At 52.0% G+C, this 14,436-nt stretch overlaps 1 protein-coding gene across 1 annotated transcript in view; it reads left to right on the forward strand.

The window, feature by feature from the left end:
- The first annotated feature begins 4,951 nt into the window (after positions 1–4,951).
- GPD2 (glycerol-3-phosphate dehydrogenase 2) overlaps positions 4,952–14,436 on the forward strand; it is a 46,933-nt gene continuing 37,448 nt past the window's right edge. Inside the window, exon 1 of the mRNA XM_041408660.1 lies at positions 4,952–5,083. The gene's annotated coding sequence lies outside the window, so the exon portion shown is untranslated. The remainder of the gene's footprint in view (positions 5,084–14,436) is intronic.

A 14,436-nucleotide genomic window follows, 5' to 3' on the forward strand; every position in this document is an offset into this window, starting at 1 on the left:
AGAACGTTCTGCTTGTGCCACGGCTTGGAGAATTATTGCACAGAGGGTCCCCACAGTGACAGGCTTTGCACTACCTGTTCCCAGAGCAGAAATGGGACCTGTCCTTGCATTCATGGCTCACAGCTCACAGAACAGTTTCTCGTGTCCCTGGGACTATTTCGCAAATGCTTAGAACATCTGGGAGTGTTGGCTGACGTCCTGCAGGGAATTCTGTCACCAGGAGGAGCCTGGTGACTCCCAGGCCTCCCTGGGGCCCAAATGTCACCCCAGAACATGCCCTGGGAGCCCGTTCCCAAGCCGTGCGAGCCAGGCTCACGCTTGGCTTCCCTCAGAACTGCCTGCGAGTAGGAGGGTGCTGAACGGGGCAGGAATCGAGCCCTGCAGTATCAGAAATGGTGATCCAGAGCCTCAGAACTGGTGACAATCTCACAGGATCAGCCGAGTAGGAATCAGAATCCTGCTCCAAGAAAACAAGCAGTTCTAAGGGGCTCCTTGCCGTAGTCATACCATGGCTGGGAGAACGCTCCCTGCCAAGCTGCGGTGCGCAGGGATCCGTTCCGTGTGCCACAACGGGCACGGCACTGTTGCAGCGAGCCCAGAGGAGGTCACAGAGCTGGTGAGGGGACTGAGCTCCCCTGTGAGCCTGAGAAAGCGGGGCCTGTTCAGCCTGGAGGGGAGCAGGCTCTGGGGACACCTCACAGCCCCTTCCAGTGCCTGTACAGCAGAGCCAGAGAGGCACCCTTCACCAGGAGCTGCAGGGAGAGGGCAACGGGGAATGGCTTCAACTGACAGAGGGGAAATCTAGGTTGGATATGTGGAATAAATCCTTCCCTGTGAGGGTGGGCAGGCCCTGGCACAGGTTGCCAGAGCAGCTGGGGCTGCCCCTGGATCCCTGGCAGTGCCCAAGGCCAGGCTGGACAGAGCTGGAGCAGCCTGGGACAGTGGAAGGTGTCCCTGCTTCTGGCTGAGGCTGACAGGGCAGAGCCCAGCAGGTTTAGGTGTTTCTGCTGTGCCCCTCTGAGGAGGATGCTGCAGCTCAGGGCCACCCTCAGCCTCTCTCCCCAAGTTCAGCTGGTGCACTGTGACAGGAACAAGGCTGGGTTGATATGCAGTGGTAAATCCACTCAAATCAAGCTCAAAAGTGCAGGTGTGGCTTACCTGGGGTGTGGTCGTGGGTATCATTGCTTCCCTCCTGCCTGCTGGCTGGGACACGTGCTCCCATGTCTCGTGGAGGGACTGTGCAGTCACCCCATATAAAATGGGTGTTGCATTGATCTTTGTCCTGGCCCATGAAAATGGGAAGTGCGATGGCACAGCTGTACCTGTGCCGCTGGCTCTGGTCCACCTCCTCACATGGAGCTGTATTAAACCATGTACAGCCTGAAGGAGCAGCTGAGGGAGCTGGGAAGGGAAATGGAGATCCTCGAAATAAAGCCCAATGAGTAAATCAGAGCACCATGAAAGACAGCAAACCTCTGTGTAAGAACCAGCTGGTGTTGCACTAACTCACACACCAGGCAAGCCCAGTCAAGACTTCCAGAGCACTGAAGATAACAAGAGGCCTTGCAAAATGGCTTCTCAAAGCCTCTCCATAAAGGTTTCCCAAGTATGTTCCTGCCTCCTCTTTCAGAGTGCAGAGAAACTGCTCCATCCCCGGCGAGTTCTCCGCTGAGTGGAGCACACGCACATCAACTCGATTTTAACAGGTCACGGAATAAGCCGGGCATTTAAAAATATCCACCTACCCAAAAGGACAAATGAATCCGTATTGTGGAGCCCTCAGCAAAGATGGTTGGAACAAAACAAACAAAACAATCCTGGTAATCTTTTAGGGAAGACTTATAATGTAGAACAACTTGTCAGTGCGGGTTAAAGTTTTAAGGCCTAGCAATTTTGACAGCGTCCCTCTGAGCACAGCGAGCGCGCGGGGACGAGCAGGACAGCAAAAGGTCACTTGGTCACACATATCTGCTGCCTCTCTGAAGTTTAGCTCCAGACCCACTAGGCACGTCCCAATTAATTATTTAAATCTGCAGGGAGAAATGTTTCAGTAGATGAAAAGGCACAAAGTGAAATTCCGGGGAAGGTACAGGATGGCTGGCAGAGGGAAAATGGGGCGAGATATCCCTGCCACGGGACACGGAGAGGAGCCACTCCCATCCAGGAATGCTGGCTGCTCCAGAGACCAGCCTCTCAGGGATTGTCCAATATCCCTTCTTTTTCAATGGAATAGTTCTGGATCACAAAAGGTCACCGAAACCAAACTGACAATGATACATGTGGTTATTTAGAATAACTTTTCCCGGCACAATAATTGATGATGCTGCTGGCAATCTGTAAGTTCCTTATAAATGCATGGACACCCTGAAACTGTTCATCCCAGATCCTGCTTAAAGTGCCCCAAAAGAAAGCTATCAAGATGGCAATGCCAGGGAAATGGGCATTGGAAGCACACAGGAGACTCAAATCCTGGATTTATTCATTATGGGATACCAGGCTGGGAATTTTCAAGTCATTGTATATGTCTTTGAACAGGTTTTCTAAGCTTTCCTAATCAATTCAATGGAGAAAATACCTGGATAAGCAGCAGACAAGTACAGTCACCAGGGCTGGTTTTCATCTGTCATTGTCTGAGATGAAATAATACAGCACAATTCTGAAGAGCCGTTTGCCTTGCTTTTGCTGAACACAGTTTGTCACTCCAGCACATGTACAGAAAATAAATTTAATTTTTTTTTTCATATTTCCTGCCACAACAAAGCTCCTTAAACGTTTAAAGAGAAAATAACTACTCTTGACCAGTCCAAGCAGTCTTGCTTTCTAAAAGATACTGTCCTTCTTCTTTTCCTTACCAACAGAATTCATGTTGTCCATCAGACCTAGCTGGGCCATTTGCCCCAGAAAAACACGATGCTCCACATCCCTTCCTTCCATTCCCTCCCGTGCTGCCACTGCAGGGAGAGGCCAATTAATTATGGTGTTCGTTCTGCCACAAATAACGCGGCCCGTGACCTTATTCTTTTAAAACTGCCATTTCTGCATTTGTTTCTGCGGCTCAGATCTCGATGGGACAGCAAACAATAATAATTACATAATTACAGTGATAACACACCATAAGAGAAAAACCAGCCCCTTTCTCTCCCTCAGCCCCACGGACACGGCGCTGGATTTATCTGCTGCAGGGCAGGGGAAACACCTGAGCACCAGCAGCACCTCCTGCTCGGTGCAGGGATACCCGACACCACAGCCCGAGATGGAGATTTAAATAAATGCACAGCCACCACTGAGCACCTGCCTGCCCTGGATCCTGCTGGAAAAACCCCAGCAGAGAAATTCTGCGTCTGTCTCTGTCCCTTTGTCTCAGCTCTCCTGCGACTGTCACCACCCTTGCTCCTCACAAAGACATTTTCCTGAAGACAGATTAGCAGGAAACATATTTGTGAACGTATCAACGGATTTTCTTCTTATGATACATAACTCTGGCACGCAGTCAGGAAACGATGATGATCTTTTTCCCCATCTTCCCTTGCTAATGAAGAGAAACTGCCTCTGGGGTTGAGGACAAAAGGTGAACTCTCCCCGCACACAATTTACACCTGCTGAGCACATGATTTCGGGCATCTGAAATTCCTGTCTTGGCAGGTGGCCCGGGGACCAAGCCACACGCACGGAGACTTACTCTGGAGGTAATATTTTCATCCAGGCATTAAATAAAAAACAGACTTGAGAGGGATGAATTTTGCAACACTTTCAGGCATCTCATTTTTTTACTTAACCTTGTAAAACTCTTTCACTCTTCAAACTTATGAAGCCCAACCTTAAACAATCAGTAACTAAGACAAAAAGAGTGCAGTAGTTGAACAGAAGCCTGAAGTAGGGGAGAGAGCAGCCCATCCCTGTTTATCGGTAGCTGCACTGTGAAGGTGGGGAGAACCACCGCTGGAAAGTGAGATTGCTTGGGAAATGTGATCCTTACGAAGTTTGCACTTTCCCTTTATGAGGAGAGTAGTATAACGCTCTCATTTTCTACCCCACTCAAGACTTTGCAGGTTGGAAAAAGCTGATGAGACACAGCAGCGCTGGGGTGCAGAAAATGTTCACTTGGAAACCGGCTATAGATACATTTTGCACTCCTAAACTGCCCTGTATCAAAATTCAAAATTTGTCATGCATGAACAGTGACAGTGCAGCTACATGCGGGTAGATAGCCACTTTGAGGGGTGGGGGAAAGGGGATTCTCCTAGCTCTAACAAGTATTTGTTAGAGATGGATGAAACAACATCTAGTGCCATGTTGGAACACATCTATGGGGTAGGCATTCGCATCCAGAACTTGTGTATGTTGGATCATGCTGAAATTATTTGCCAAAAAAAGCATTGATTTTTTTTTTTTTTTTATTCTTCCTTTGTGCTCCAAAAACCACACACCCTAAAAACCATATCCTTAGAAAACAACAAATCATTGTCCGGTCCTTTCCCTTTTATTTTCAATTCTTTCTCTTCAATTGACAGCTTCTAAGCCGGAGTATCTACGAATTCCAGCTGCCACTCCAGATCTTAGCCCCTTTTAAGAGCACTGATGTTCCTGGGATAAACACTGCTCCCATCACCAGTGACTGAATATCACTGACTTTGCAGAACTCATGAAATCCAATCCTCGCACTTGTTTACTGACTTGAAATGACACCTAGACAGCTGAAGACCACGATCAGCTCCGCGGGCGGCAGAGCCGGCCCTCACGCGTGGGCCGGAGGCCTCCGGTACCGCGACGGGCGCAGGCCCGGGGAGGGGCCGCCATGGGCGGCGACCCCCATCACGCAAGGCCGGGGATGAGGAGGCCGCAGCGGGCCCCTCCCCGCGGGCCCAGGCCGCAGCGGCGGCGCTCCCGCGGCCTCGGCGGGGCAGCGCGGCCCCGGGCGGGCAGCAGGGCGGGGAGGCGCCGGCGGTGTGCGAGGCGGAGCTCGGGGGAGCCTGGCTGGCTGCTGCAGGCGGAGGGCGGGCAGGGAGAGAGCCGCCCTCCCCTCTTCTCCTGGCGCCGGCCGGCAGCAGCCCGCAGAGGGACGCGGGCTCCCGGCGCTCCCGCAGTAAGTGCCGTTCGCGTTCTGTGGGAGCGGGGTTCGGAGCGGGATGGAGGGAGCGGGGCCGGCCCGGACACGCGGGTGCAGCCGCGCCTTGAGCACCGCAGCTGCCGTTTATTGTAAAGGCGTAGCAAACGCATCCTGCCTGCCTCTCCTCTCATCCTGCCCTGTTGCCCAGAGCAGCTGGGGCTGCCCTGGATCCCTGGCAGTGCCCAAGGCCAGGCTGGACACGGGGGCTGCAGCAGCCTGGGACAGTGGGAGGTGTCCCTGCCATGGCAGGGCTGGCACCGGAGCATCTTTAAGGTCTCTTCCCACCTTAACCATTCTGGAATTTTATCATTCCATATGGAAGGCTCAAGAGGAGCACGCGTAGATGGGATATTGGGAAGAAATCCTTCCTGTGAGGGTGGGCAGGCCCTGGCACAGGTTCCCAGAGCAGCTGGGGCTGCCCCTGGATCCCTGGCAGTGCCCAAGGCCAGGCTGGACACTGGGGCTGGAGCACCTGGGACAGTGGAAGGTGTCCCTGCCAGGGCAGGGGTGGCACTGGGTGGGCTTTAAATGTCCCTTCCAACCTAAACCATTCCATGATTCTATGATCTTATACAGCAGCTTTCACTACCAAGTGCTCTCGGTCTCCTCCCCCTGTATTATTTAAGCTTTTGGATGGGAAAAAGAAAATACCAAAAGAAAGGAGAGTGTGGCAGTTTTACAGGAGCCCCTGGCAGCTGTCCTGTGTGTGGGTCATCCCTGTGCCCCCTGAGAATGCCCCACAGCAAGAGGTCCAGCCTCAGTGTCTCCCTGTCCAGGACAGCTGCTGGGTGCCTGTAGGTATCTATGTATAATAAATAAGGAGGTTGCAGAGCTCATTGACTATATTTTTTTTTCTTGGATGGAGCTGGTAGAAATAATATCTCTCATTATAAAAAAAAACCCCCAGAATTATTGGTAAAAAATAGCACAGCTGTAGTTATGCTGAACTTTGTAAAATGAAAGTAAGTTATTACTTCCGCTGAACGTACTCGTGGGACCATTCCTTGGTGGCCTAAACTTCTCTGAGTTCTTGCCTCTGTTAAGCAGTCAGTAAATGTCTGTAAGCCCGATTCTACAGGAAAAGATGTAAATGTGTGTGTGGAGAGCTTGGATTCAAAAGCAGCCGGATTTACTCCCTCCTTGACTTCCTCTGGTGCTACTGTGAGCAGGTAGTACTGGTGCTGAGAGCAGCTCCTTTCACCTGCTGCTGGGAAGCAGGGGCTCTCCTGCCCTCCCAAAGAGCTGCATTTTCTTCTCTTCCTTTCCAGCCTTTTCCTCTCTTATTCTTGGTTACAGCTCTTCAGGAATTTTCACTGATGAGCAGTGACTGGTTAGCCAGTAAAGACTTGGTCTGATAGTTCAGGATCTTTCTGTGTTAATATGTAAAGCAAAGTCCAGTATTGCCCCTTCAACAGCAATAACCAGAATATTACTCATATTAACATTAGGCATTAGCAGTTTGCTTAGTCTGAAGTTGGATGGAAGTTTTGAGTTGGCACAAGTGTGCATAAAAAATGATTCACACCCCTTGTATCTAACTGGTAGCATTACTGTGGTTGTGTATATATGGATTTACACTTCGTTTTGCTTAATTATGTGTGTGCACAGGAGCACAGTAATAATAACAACGTTGTGCACTAGACCTTGCTGCATAATGTAGTATTTTCTCTAGAGATCCATTTCTACCTGCTGGCTGTCCCCGACAGGAATTTAGGAAGCTGGCAGGATGTGGTCAGTGCAGAGCAGTTTTCCAAAGGACAGCTCCTGCAGGTTCCTTGCTGCTGCCTGCTTTGTCTCCACACAAGTCTCTGCAAGCTTTAGCAAACATTTGAAAGAAATGTGGGTTTTCTGCTGTCAGTCTGCAGTTGTGACTTTCACCTTCCACTCGTAGCTGATGGTTTCAAAACAGGGCTTGGCATTTGCAAGTAGCTCAGTTAGGCAATATCTTCCTTGTGCTTGTTTGTGTGCTGGCAGACGGGACCCGGGGAGTTATTCTGCCTTTTTATGGGCTGGGTACCCTCAGTCTCAGCCAGGGCTCTGCCAGCCTGGCTGTACAGATTAACTAAGCCACTCTATGTTCTTGGCTGTGGTTGGCACCTGGGTTTTGCAGGGATTAGCTGTGTCATGGTGGGTGTGCTCCTGCAGCCGCTGGGAGCACAGGATGTGAGCACCAGGGTGCTGATCCCTGTCCCTGCAGCCCTCCTGGGACCCGCTGGGAGAGGGACACCACGGCCAAGGTGGGAAACGGGAGCAGCCTGGGCTCTGCTCCCAGGGAGCAGGGACAGGAGCAGAGGGAACGGCCTCAGGGTGGACACAGCAGGAATTTCCCCATGGAAAGGGGGCTCAGACCTTGGCAGGGGCTGCCCAGGGGATGAAGTCCCCTCCTGGAGGTGGCACTCAGGGCTCTGGGCTGGGGACAAGGTGGGCATGGGGCACAGCTGGTACTCCGTGGGCTGGGAGGGCTTTCCTAACCTCAGTATTTGTGGGGATTCTGTGACATAAAAATTAAAGGGTGGAAAAAGAAAGGTGAGGCAAGTGGGGCAGAAGTAGATCACCCTTTAAGGAAGGATTCCTGCACTTCCACTGCTCCGTGGGTGCTTGTGGATCACTGGAGCCACTTGGGGTAAACTCTGCGGAGCAGAGACCACAGAGCTGTTTGCAGCAGCAGCTGTTGGGCTCTAGGGCTCCACTAATTAGCTCTTGGTAATGGAGATGCAGCCTATTTCTTCCAAAAAGCTTCACTTTAGGAAATAGCTTTTGTTACGTAAGGGAGCGACAGCTTGTAATCAGAGCTCTTCCACAACATCACAGTATTGATTTTGGAAACATTCCATATCCCTGAAAGGCTCTCTCTGGGCCGGGCTCCCGGGCGAGCGTGTAGCTCTGTCTCCAGGGGTTTCCAGGTGAACTCACCCCGAGTCACAGCCAGATCCTGTGGATGGAGTCCAAAGTCTTGGACTGGGTTGTTTTTATTTGCTTTGCAAAGCTTCTCAAGCAAAGCATTGATTCTGATTTCAGAGTGATTCTGAACGCAGGCCCCTCCTCCAGGATTAGATTTGCATGTGCTATCAGGTCTCAATCTGTATCCCAGGATATAAAACTAGGCTACTTCCTTGCCACGCCTAAGTATCCACCTAGTTTGTAGCTATTTTTTTGAGCAGGTTCCTGTTTGTGTGTGCAGGTATATGTCCAGTCTTGTAAAAAGCAAAACACCTTGTTTTCTAGCCCCTGCTCCTTGAGTCTTTGGCTAGGGAGTGGAAGGAAGAGCACGGATAAAGTGCCAGCGTTGGGATCAAGTTGAACTGGCAGACTCTCTATTCCAATATCCTCATTAAAAATGAGAGGAATGAAGAATATATTTAAAAAAATGGGGAAACAGCTATAAATTAACTGTATCTGACAAGAGCATTTCTTTCTAGTGGCAGTAACTGGCTTACAGTCACTGAATGGTGTGTGTGTTGATGGCTGATATTAACCCCCACCAGCAGTGAAAGCGAGCGTGACTATTTGAGAAGTTTAAGTTAAAACAACATTGGCACGAGAACACAAAAGTATGGAAATCATCCTGCGTGCATTAGTCAGTGATCAGGCTGGAAACCAGGACAGGAGGGAATTGAAATATTTTCATCTAGAGCTTGATAAATATATTGTAATGTTTGTATGCTGGGAAAGCTCAAAATACCTGTTGACGTTGGAGTCTCTTTGTATTCCTGTTAGTCCTTAGATACAGTTCTTGGGATTACAGCCATCCCTGTCTGCAGTGTTGCCTCGTTCCCAGAGACATGCTACTGTCTGTGGCAAGACTATTGCTATTGAAATTCCAAGAAGGGTTTACACTCTGCAGTGTTGCCTCATTCCCAGAGACATGCAAGACTGTGGCAAGACTATTGCTATTGAAATTCCAAGAGGGGTTTACACAGAGGACTTTTCCCCTCATCATCTGTAAGTGGGAGGGTGATGAAGCAGAAGAAAAAGAAGTGGTTAGGCTAAAATTGAAACACTAGACATTCGAAAGAGAAGCTAAAAAATTTTGTTCCTTGCGGGACAGAGTTCACAGCAGTTGTCCTGTCATCTAAAGCAGGGTGGGAATATCTTGGTGTCTGATCACAGCAAAGGCAGATGAAGCAGTTGGAAGCAGTAGGACCAAGAGGAGGAATGAGAATAGGATACCTATTTTCTGCCTTGTTTCTCCTTTATTTTTGTGCCTGACAAGTGCTACAACCACTTTTGGGCACGGGAGCCGAGCTGGTTGCCTGTACTGGAGCGTGGGAAGGACTTTCCCCACATGGTGAAGTGCTGCTTGGCTTCCACTGACGGGCACAGGGTGGCCTGGGGGGATTGGGAGTTGCAGTCCTGCATGCAGGGTGTTACATAGCTGTGGGGTGACCCTGTGAGCTGAGTGCATATCGCAGGTTGTGTTCCCGTGCTCGGCTGGAGAGCTGCTCTTGGATACTGCCTTTAATTGCAACGCCCTGCCGTGTGTTTGAGAGCCCGGAGTCAGGGGAGGCTCTGCAAGGTGGATGTGTCCGTGCTGTGTCCGCCGTGGTGGGACCCTCTGGAGCCCTTCCTTGGCATGTCTTGTGTTCCTCACCAGAGATCTGCCTTGCAGGGGAAGCACCTCCAGCTTGGGTTGGGTTAAGCTTCAATCAGTTCCTTTCCAGCTGCTTCAGTTGTCATCCCGTGTAGCATTAACCACTCCCGGCACTCCGAGGCACACGGGAGACAGCTTGCTAGGTGACCTGCTTAAGAGGGTGCTAATTGGGCTATTTTCTGGTTACATCCCCTTTTCTTGTTGGTAGTCCACTTCCTGCCTTGACACACCCTGGAACTGCCGGTAACAGACCAGTACAGCTTTAAAGGCTGAAAGTACCCCCAGTCAGAGCTTAACTTGCTGGCCTTGCTGCTGCTGTCACCGTGGCCACCTTGAGTGGTCCTGGAGAGGGATGAGAGCTGGGTTGGAGGGAGCTGAGGGTAGGACTGCAGCTCTTTGGAGAGGCAGGAGCAGTGCAGGACTCAGCTCAGCCTGGAGGAACACCAGTCTGTGCCTCTCAACATCACAAACTTACCTGAGCAGCTTTGGGAAGGAAGGAATTAGACAATGCTCCTGCGCCAATGGCAGGTTATGCAAACCGTAGTGGAGATGATTAGAAGTTTTCTATTTTTAAGCCTTGCATGGAGTGACTCACTTTATTAGACGTGTTCGTTTGCAATGGAATGCGAAGCGCCCGGATTCCATGGCAATGGCCTCGTAAGGCACGCGGGTATCCAACATAACAGATTGGGTTTCTCCTCCCAATTTTCGGCTTGCGCGTCTCAGAGCCGCGTCTGGTGGCAGCGCGGGGCGGCTCACGCCCTGCAGCCTCCATCCATCTGTCCTTCCCCTCCTGCTGCAGTACCATCCTGCCTCGCCCTCCAGCTCGTGGCTCTGGGGCTGAGCTCCCCACCATTCCCCTTCCCTCATTCCTTTCATTCTTTCCCCCAGCTTTGGCCATGGGTTGCTCAGCTCCAGCCCTGTATCTTTGCAGTTAGGAGCGCTGGCGATTGTGGCGTTTCCCTTTCAGCCAGCTGCTGCCCGGGTGGGAGTGGGTTGCACAATCCCAAGAGCATCCAGACAGTAGTCTGGCAGCTGGCTGGGCCGGGCATTACGGGAAGAAAGGAAGGCAAGTCACTCCCAGGAGCTGTGCCAGCCTGGTGAGGGCTGCGGGTGGCAGAGGTTTGCCATGTGGGATGCGCTGTGCAGAGACATCTGCTGAGGGTGGCTGTTGAAATCCCTTCTTCAAAAACCAGGGTGTAAGTGGTGCCTTGTGGGCTTTTGGGGTTGGAAGCAAAGCAGTGTAAGGAGTGCATTAACTGCTGAAGTGGAGCCCTTGCCTTTGACACAGCAGGTCCAGGGTCTGATACCTGGGGAGGGTCACCTGGGGTAGGGAGCAGGTCACCAGCCTGGGTCTCCAGTGGGAGACTCCTCTGGAAGTGGCTGTTCCATGTTGCTGTAGTCCAAGTGAGTGTGACTGATGGTTAAGGAATGCACCAAGGACTTCCTGCTGTGACTGGGGTTTGTATTAACTTTTGGAAATTGAAAGCAGGAACTTGTGCTGATAAATCTTTTGTGTAGTTTCCATTTTGTGTAGACTGCTCTCCCCACCCCTTTGTGTCCTTTCAAGTTTAAAGTCTATTTCTTCTTATCATGAATCCTTTAATAGTGGTTTGAGCTAATGTCCCTCTGAATCTTCACCAGTGCTCAGCTGTTCCTGGGAACTGTTCCCTGGGGTTATTGAACTCCTTGGACAGATCACTCTATGCAGTAGCTACTCCTTGTGACATGCTCCTGGCTCTTCCCACGCCAGCCAAGGGCTCCTGCTCCTGCCACAGCTTGTTCTAGAGCCTGTCAGGGACCTCAGCCCACCCTCCAGGTGAGGCCATGGGTCCAAAGGTGCCATTTATGGCTTCTATTGAAATCGAGGGTAAGGCTTAACATGCAGATTTACTGTGTCAGATGGCACTGACAGCGCTGAAACACTCTGAGCCGCTTTTAAAGGTGATTCAGAATATTTGCGTGATGGAAAGATGACATTTCTGACTGTAGTGCTTCTCATGCTGGTTGCTATTATAATTTTCATTAAAATAAAATCCCATTTCTGTCACAAGCTGTTGATCTCAGCTTGGAAGGGAGGCAGGTCTCAGTATCTGCTCGCAGAAGAGGAGGGGTTTGTGAGCGTGGGCTCTTCCCTGGTACAGCCTCCGTGGGAACCACATGGGCTGCATTCCTTCCCCTTTCACCTGCCCTTGGGTGTATCCTGCTCACAGCTGGCACAGCCTTCCTCAGCCGTCTGGGACAGAGCTGGGGGAAAACCCAGCAGTGTGTGTTCAGAGCCTCTCCTTTCTCCTTTCCTGGTGGCCACCAGGCAGTGTTCAGGTCATCCTCCTTTCCAGAGGAGACCTTGTGTGCCATTTGCTGCCCGCAGAGCCGTTCCTTTTGGGAAGAACCAGAGCTGTGCCGTGCCCTGGCAGAGCCTGGTGCCAGCGGTGCCCGCGCTCTGCCCCCCTGCAGTGCCCTGAGCTCACCCAGCCTCATCCAAACACATCCTCAGAAATGCAGGCTCACAGTTCCCGGGATGCAATTGAGCTGATCCAGGTGTAAAAGCACAGTCTGGTTGGAATGCCTGTCTGGCTTTGTGCTAGAGTGGCTTATGCTGAGCCCTATTTTCCTTTCTCTCCTGAATAAGCTTCTCTTAGGGATGGTGAGCAAGATTGATGTGGCAATTTGAGCAGCTGGTCTTCTGGGAGAGTTCCTTTCTCAGGAGAATTGCCTGTAATCGGCTCTCAGCTCCAAGGAGAGCTAATGCAACACGCCCCGGGGCCAGACAAGGAGTGGGGAGCCCTGAGGCACCGAGGGAGGGCCACCGAGTCCCTTTCTGGGTGTTAGAGATGCTACCTGCAGGATGAAAGTGGGAAAGCTGTGCCATGTCTGATGTCCCTTCAGCTGGAACAGCTGTATCCCACTGGGGTGTAGGTGACAATCCCTGAGCTTCTTGGTCAGTGGTTTGTGTACCTTGTGCTCGAATTCCATGGAAAGGAATGCTGTAACTGGCAGGTGTGTCCCTGGTGTCTGAAATGAAATCTCAGCACGGGTCCAAGGTGGGGGATAGAAGCAGGGCTGAGTGTTGTCTGTGCTTGCAGGAACCCTGGTTCTGAGCAGGGGTTGTGCTTCAGCCATCGCCCTTCCTCCTGAGCTCATACCCATGGAAAGGGCTCATTTCCCTTTGTGTTCCTGCAAGCCAGCATCTCTGCAGACGTGTGACACTGCTCCTTGGAAGATGCTGATTTGTTCCTTTTCAGCTCCCTGGATTGTTGTGTTCTGGCACAGGCACCTGGAGGGGTTCCAGGCTCTCACAGAGACTCCTTTGCTGCTGTGTGAGGGCTGTGGAACTACTCCAGTACTGCCACCAGCCTTCCTTGGGGAGCAGAGCTGTCATTCCTGCCTCCTGGAAGCCTGGGGCACAGGTGTGTGTCCCACAGTGCTGGGTGTCACTGTCTGTGTGGCACGGCTGCAAACGGGTGAGAGTGATGCCTGCCTGAGCTCCCTCAGTGTGGGGATGGCCACGGGAATGTTCCCACTGCTCTCCAGCTCCTGTGCTCTCCTGGGTGTTCCCACTGCTCTCCAGCTCCTGTGCTCTCCAGGATTCCACCTTGTGATACAACTTTGTGACTGTCCATAGTCTTCCTCTCTGTTTTCAGGGAGGTGCTGTAGCATTTGAGGCCAGACCTCCACAGTAACTTCCCTTCCCTCCCAGGAGCTCTCTTTGCTGGGGTTTGTCTGTCGCCTTTCCCTTTCACTCCTCCCTGTCACAGCACAAAGGAAAGATGAAGCTGATCTTTTTTTGTGACCATAGTAATAAGTAAGCGGAAAATGTGATACAAGAAAGGCAGTCGTGGTGGGAGTCCCCAAGAGCACAAGTGCCCCTCTTTGGAAAAACTTGTGGGAAGCTGCAAGTCTTGGCCTTCTGTACACGATCCCTTACACAGTTTGTACACACAGCATCTCTCACACTCTGCATCGAGTGCCTGCACCAGAAATTGTGTGGGGGATTTCCCCCACGCTGAGTGTTCTGCAGGCAAAGTGCTCAGGGAATGAGGTCAAGGTTTGGATTGGGAGGGACTTCAAAATTCATCTCGTTCCATGGGCAGGGACACCTTCCACTGTCCCAGGCTGCTCCAAGCATCAGTGTCCAACCTGGCCTGGGACACTGCCAGGGATCCAGGGGCAGCCACTCTGGGCACCCTGTGCCGGGGCATGCCCACCCTGACAACTAGGAATTCCTTCCTGTGAGGCATTCCAGCCTGGGAACATGTTTCTGTGCCCAGCCTGGCATGGGGAGCTGGCTCCCTGCTGCTGGCCCGGGGCTGCTCCCCGTGCCTGGTAAGAGCTGGTGCTGCGGAGTTGGCGCAGGGCTGCACACACAGTCTGCCCTTGCTTTAAGCCTTGCTGGTGCTAAATCACCGTCTGGGGACTGCTGGGGAGTGTGGCCAGGACAGGGGGTCCCGGGGGGTCCCCAGGTGGGAGGGATGCTGTCCCTGACACGCTCCAACCCCGCGCGCCGGGGAACATGGAGCGGGCTGGGCCTGCTTAACATTCAGGTCAGTCCCGCGCACGTTTGTCATTCAGGATCCGAACACTGGGTCTGTTAAGAATTTGCCTGACCCACATAGGGCTGGTTTCAAGCCCTCTGGAGCTGGGTGTGAAGTGCCACTCAGTGCTGTCCCCGTGCTTCTCGCTGCGGGCCCTGCTCCTGCTGCAGCCGGGGTAGGACGGGCTGGGCTCTGGGCAGCTC

This window comes from Onychostruthus taczanowskii, unplaced genomic scaffold (assembly GCF_017590055.1).
Source record: "Onychostruthus taczanowskii isolate IOZ18803 unplaced genomic scaffold, ASM1759005v1 scaffold10, whole genome shotgun sequence".
In the NCBI taxonomy this organism is placed as follows: Eukaryota; Metazoa; Chordata; class Aves; order Passeriformes; family Passeridae; genus Onychostruthus; species Onychostruthus taczanowskii.